Genomic DNA, 6,452 nt, shown 5'->3' on the forward strand with positions numbered 1-6,452 from the left:
TTGCAAGTCCAATGGGCCTCTCTTTCCAGTGATGGCCGACTAGGCCATCTTTCGATACATATGCAGCTAGAGACAAGAGCTCCGGGGTACTGGTTAGTTCATCATGTTGTTCCAACTATAGGGTTGCAGATCCCTTTAGCTCCTTGGGTACTTTCTCTAGCTTCTCCATTGGGAGCCCTGTGATATATCCAATAGCTGACTGTGAGCATCCACTCCTGTGTTTGCTAGGCCCCTGCATAGTCTCACAAGAGACAGCTATCTTTGGGTCCTTTCAGCAAAATCTTGCTAGTGTATGCAATGGTGTCAGCGTTTAGAAGCTGATTATGGGATGGATCCCTGGATACTGCAGTCTCTAGATGGTCCATCCTTTCATCACAGCTCCAAACTTTGTCTCTGTAACTCCTTCCATGGGTGTTTTGTTCCCAATTCTAAGAAGGGGCATAGTGTCCACATTTTGGTCTTCATTCTTCTTGAGTTTCATGCGTTTAGCAAATTGTATCTTATATCTTGGGTATCCTAAGTTTTGGGCTAATATCCACTTATCAGTGAATACATATTGTGTGAGTTCCTTTGTGATTGTGTTACCTCACTCAAGATGATGCCCTCCAGGTCCATCCATTTGGCTAGGAATTTCATCAATTCATTCTTTTTAATAGCTGAGTAGTACTCCATTGTGTAAATGTACCATAATTTCTGTATCCATTCCTCTGTTGAGGGACATCTGGGTTCTTTCCAGCTTCTGGCTATTATAAATAGGGCTGCTATGAACATAGTGGAGCATGTGTCCTTCTTACCGGTTGGGACATCTTCTGGATATATGCCCAGGAGAGGTATTGCTGGATCCTCCGGTAGTACTATGTCCAATTTTCTGAGGAACCGCCAGACTGATTTCCAGAGTGGTTGTACAAGCTTGCAATCCCACCAACAATGGAGGAGTGTTCCTCTTTCTCCACATCCCCGCCAGCATCTGCTGTCACCTGAATTTTTGATCTTAGCCATTCTGACTGGTGTGAGGTGGAATCTCAGGGTTGTTTTGATTTGCATTTCCCTGATGATTAAGGATGTTGAACATTTTTTCAGGTGCTTCTCTGCCATTTGGTATTCTTCAGGTGAGAATTCTTTGTTCAATTCTGAGCCCCATTTTTTAATGGGGTTATTTGACTTTCTGGAGTCCACCTTCTTGAGTTCCTTATATATATTGGATATTAGACCCTTATCTGATTTAGGATAGGTAAAGATCCTTTCCCAATCTGTTGGTGGTTTTTTTGTCTTATTGATGGTGTCTTTTGCCTTGCAGAAGCTTTGCAGTTTCATGAGGTCCCACTTGTCAATTCTCGATCTTAAAGGGGACTACTTTTAAAGTCACCAGACTATGGCCAGGAGTGTGGAAGGATTTTCAAAATCTGTTGAAATATGTTTGATGTAGAACTGCTGATTTTAAATTCCATACTGTGGTAAAGAAGGGCCGTGCTGATGGGTTACAAACATGGTCTTTGCCAGAGGTGTCCATGAGACTATGTCACCAAAGAACTGGCTTCTTCAGAACCAAGGAGATATATTCAAAACAGTTTAAAAAATATTAAAGTGATTTTTTGTCTATGTAAATATGTCTGGTGCAGTAAATGATAGGACCTGGATATTGTAAGTTGAAGAGAGAGACTCATAAAAATCAATAGACAATGGCATGATAGCAACCTCAAACTCATGTTTAGTGAAGAGTCATTTTAAAGCATGTGCAGAAATTCAGGCACAAAACCTTTAAAAGGGGACCATGGTGTGCATTGCATCAAGACTGAACTTCATAAAAGCTTTATGAAGGTTGAAATCATCTCCTGCCCAGGACTCCGCCACAGTCAGGTCAATGCTGACTATGGTGACATTTGCTCTTCAGAGTTCGGATGACGCAGTGGAGGCCCGGTGTTGGAAAGATCTTATGATTTGTGAAAGGCTATGGAGTCATTTATGGTTTCAAAACCAAAATCTGTCCAGAACTTGACAATGAAAATCAGCTTACAGATTTAACATTTTTAGTGGATCTAATTGCTTATTTAGATGAATTTAACATTTGTCTTTAAGGTGACAAACAAATTACCAACACAGTATTTCAAATCATAACAGCCCCCAAAGAGAATGAATGAAAACACCACAAGGATGAAAGGAATTTATGAATTTTAGCAAATCGTCTAAACCCTGAACAGCAAAAAATATGTAGCCCTTCTCCCTAATTTGATGCAAGATCTTCAAAACAGATTTGAAGATTTCTGGGGAAATAATTGTCCTGATATTTCTGTGACATTGTTTTCTGTCAGCCTCAGTAGCCATCTGTCAGTTTTCTGATGGGAGTCATAGAATCTGATGTTTGGCTTAAAGGAGAACTTGACTTGGACTGCCATAGACTTTACCGATAGCTCCTCTTTACAATTACACTTCATTCATGCCCGTTTTAGGAGTGCTTACATAAACTAGAACCAGAATGTTTGATGTCCCCTTGACAGCTCCCTGAGTATTACAACAGCTTCTTCACACCAGATATTGACGCACAAGTATCTCAAATACAATGTCAAACATCTCATTAGGGTTTGTGTTTTTTTTAAACATTAAAATTTGTTTACTTATTTATTGAGATGGGGGCGGTCTCTTTATGTAGTCCTGCTGACCTGGAACTTGGTACATAGACCAGGTTGGCCTCAAACTCACAGAGATCTTCCTGCTTCTGCCTCCTAAGTGCTGGAATTAAAAGTGTGTGGCGCTATGCCTGGCTCTCTCACTAGTCTTATCTTGACCTCAGAGCAGAACAGAAGAGCCAGGAAACCCGGGCTTGGATCTCACAAGTTGGGACACCTTGGGTAACCTGCTTCCTGTCTCTGTACCTCAAGCAGCTCACCAATAAAATAGGCTAATGGCAAGAGAGAGTGTCCCCAGCATACTTGGCCCATAATAGAGGAAGATCAGATATCAAAGAAGTGTTCACCTCAAGTGTCAGATCAAAGGCCCCAGGAGGCATTCATAAACTAAACATCCACTTCTCAGACATTCACTCAGGAGGCATCTATTGTGTTTCCCCTATCTGCCAGGCTGGGACAGTGTAATATGGTGAAGCAGGGTTGAACTTCATGAACAGAGGAGTTAGTTATGCGAATGGGCAGGAAGAAATTCAAAAGCCAGGAGGTTCACAGAGGGCTGCGGTGGGTGGCAGTGGGGTGGGTGTTGACTGAAGCCTGGAGGGGAGTGGGGGACCTGTGATGAGGACAGCGAGAGCAGGACACTTAGAGAAAAGGCAGCAGATGCAGAATGAGGGAGAAGCAGTGTGAACGAAGGTGTGAACAACCCTCTGGGGTCCTGTAGCACTGAGTCTCACATAAGACTGTCTAGCCCATTCACACAGACAGTGGGCTGTGGCAGGAACACATGGTCTGGTTTACGTTTAATGCATTGCAATGGACAATGGGTGAAGCAGGGAGGACTTCAAAGCCCAGCTTCCCCTCCTCTCTGAAGTCACATGCATGTAGATTTATCCCTCGGCACCACAACCACTTTCCTCCCTACATCTGAGGTTGTTATTGGTAAAACAAGAGTCATCAGGAGCATGCACCTTGGGGCTGTTATGGAATGAGTGGCCTCGTTGTCCCACCACACAAACATTGTACCCTGGTACTGACATCATCTCAGCTCATTTTTACAGCCATTTCCAAGTCAACACTGTCAGCAGCTTCAGAATAGGCAGCCAGTGAAACCAAGGCCTCCTAGGATTAGTGCCGTAGCCCAGTTGCCTAGCAACAACACCCACATCTGCATCACTGCAGAGCCAGGCTACAGCAGGCATTAGTTAAAACAAAGGCAGAAAGGAGTTACAGCCAGTCTCTGGGAGTGGGGCTTTCCTGCAGGCATTGATCAGATATATCCAACATTTAGTTCTAGAGGGGGCCCAGTCCCCAGCTCCTCAGTGGGACCCAGATTCCTCACAATTCCTTCAGGTCCAAGAAGGGTTGACTGGGCATGTATTAGGTACTCACAGTTTTCAGGACGGTGCTGATTCCCAGTTTACAGCCAGGACTGATGATGCTCAGGGAGATTAATATTCAAAGTTCAAATCCATTCACAGATGAGGAAGTAGATGCCCAGAGGGCAAGAGCTAGGCCCAAGATCTCTTGGGATACCCAGTGGAGACAGGGCATAAACTAGCTCTACCTGATACAAAAGCTACTTCAAAGAGAAACTTCTATAACAAACACCCTGTCTTTCTCTCTATCTCAGGCACATCCATAAAGTAAGTGTTGGTTGTGGCAGGAGTTGAGCATATGCCCCGAAGCCACAAGCACTGGTTTTTGGAGAAGACATTTTTTCTCTGCATTTCAGAGACTTGGAGCCTCGGGGAGATTTCAAGAGGACCAGTTTTGCTCAGGATACTGACATACATGTGGCAACCTGGATGATGCCGGTTCTACTGCCACCCCGTATCTGTACCGAGGCCTCCAGACCTGAGCAAAGTCAAAGGCCTGGTGTGAGAGAAGCCCCTCAGAGTCATTTCTGAGTGACTCCAGGATTTGCCCCACTGAGTCTCCAAGGTCCAGAGCACAGAGAAGCAGACCTTACTTAAACAGATCTGTTTGGCCAATGCCAGCTTCACTCGCCACCCTGGAGGCAGCTAGCTGTCTGTGGCTAGGAGCCAAACAGTAGCCCCTCAGAAGGTTACCACAGCCTAGTTTCTGTAGCTCTTTGTCCTGGGTCCCTTCAGTGCAGTGACAGGCTGTATAGATGTTAGGTCTAGCCCTGAGTGTGGCTGAGAGTGTCAGGTCAAGTGGCCACATCAAGCCAGGAGACCAAGGAGAAATACATGGGCATGTGCTTGATATTGTAAGGCAGTATGCAGACAGAGGGCCTAGGTAAGCTGGAAGGACTGTGATCCCATGAGTGCAGAGCTGAAGTGGGGACCACAGAGGCTGCAAATGCTGCCTCCCATCCCATAATCTTCATTCTCTTTCTTGTATATCTACTGCTTGAGAACTTGGCACCTCCCCACAGAGCTGTTTCTGGAACTCAGATTCTGGAATTGAAACCCAAAATGACAGATTAACTTTGGGACCCTGACCAGTCTTTCAGGGCCACAGGTCCCAGCCACCTTTTCCAGGAACAGCTCAAGGTCTCACGGAGCCTCAGAGGCTCAAGCATAATCGCTGTCTGTGGATGTGCTTTTGAAGGTGAGGGTTATTTTTGTCCTAACTACCGTTGTTAGGAAGATGTCACAGCAATTGTTCAGAAGTTTTCCTTGGTATCTATCCCACGTTCGCTCCCCATTGGGGCCTACACACTGGGTCTCTCTGCTCGTGAGAGAACTGCGTTGGTCGTGGTGAGAGCGCTCAGCATTTTCAGCTTTATGAAGACTCAGATCCAGTGTGGAAATGTCATTTGGAGATGCATGTCCCAAGGATGGCACTCTTGAAGGCAGGTCTAACCTCTCTCCACTTGCTACCTCTTTAGGTTGAAAAATTTTTTTGGCATGACCCCAGATGTACAGAGAGAGGCATATAAAATAGAAATACAAAGTAGGTATAGGACTGGAGAGTTGGTTCAGCAGATGAGAGCATTTCTTATTCTTGCCAGAGGAATATTTGACTCCCAGAACCCATATTCAGCTCACTGTCATCTGTAACCCCAATCCCAGAGCATCCAACATTTCCTTCTTACCTCCAAGGCACCAGGCATGTGTGTGGAGCACAAACATACAGGAAGGCAAAACATAAAAAAATAAATGAATGAAATAAAAATGTAAAAGGTATAAAATAGTAAATCAAACATTTATTTACTGATGATATAGCATAGAGAAATTATTTTTAAACACTAGCGTGACCCACATATATTTTTGCCATTTATTAAAATGAAATCAAACTTACATACTAGTAAGATGGATGTATATGCTTATTTTTACATGAAGAATTAAATCTTCATACACCAAAAGGTGTAGCATCTTCAATGGCTTTCAGAGATGACTGATCTGTGGCCCAGCATGGTAACCTTCCCTTCAAAATTAAGAGGGCCCATCTCTTCATAAGGGTTCTTTCACAAAACAAGGAAAAGAAAAAGAAGAAAGCTGCTGGGTGCAAGGAAACCATGGGAGGTGGGACACATGTCTATCACCTCAACAGATGAGGGGGAACCTGTCGTGTGCACCAACTCCTTGCACAGGAATTGCAAGCAACCCCATGTGGATGTCAGCAGTACAGGTACCCGGGACACCCTTTCTATTGAAACCAGCTTCGCCTTTGTTTTCCGGTGGGATGTCCTAGGAAACTAGCGAAATCCCCCACCCTCCAGGTTCCCATATTAGTTATTGTCTGTCCCATTGTTTCCCTTGCCCTCCCTGGAGTCCTGTCTATGGGAGATCAATATGGGAGCCCAAAGCTGCCTTGCTTTGCACTTCCAGGGAATCTGCTCCAGCACAGCAGAAAGGCTTA

This window comes from Mus caroli, unplaced genomic scaffold (assembly GCF_978045245.1).
Source record: "Mus caroli unplaced genomic scaffold, Mus_caroli_1 scaffold_13, whole genome shotgun sequence".
In the NCBI taxonomy this organism is placed as follows: domain Eukaryota; kingdom Metazoa; phylum Chordata; class Mammalia; order Rodentia; family Muridae; genus Mus; species Mus caroli.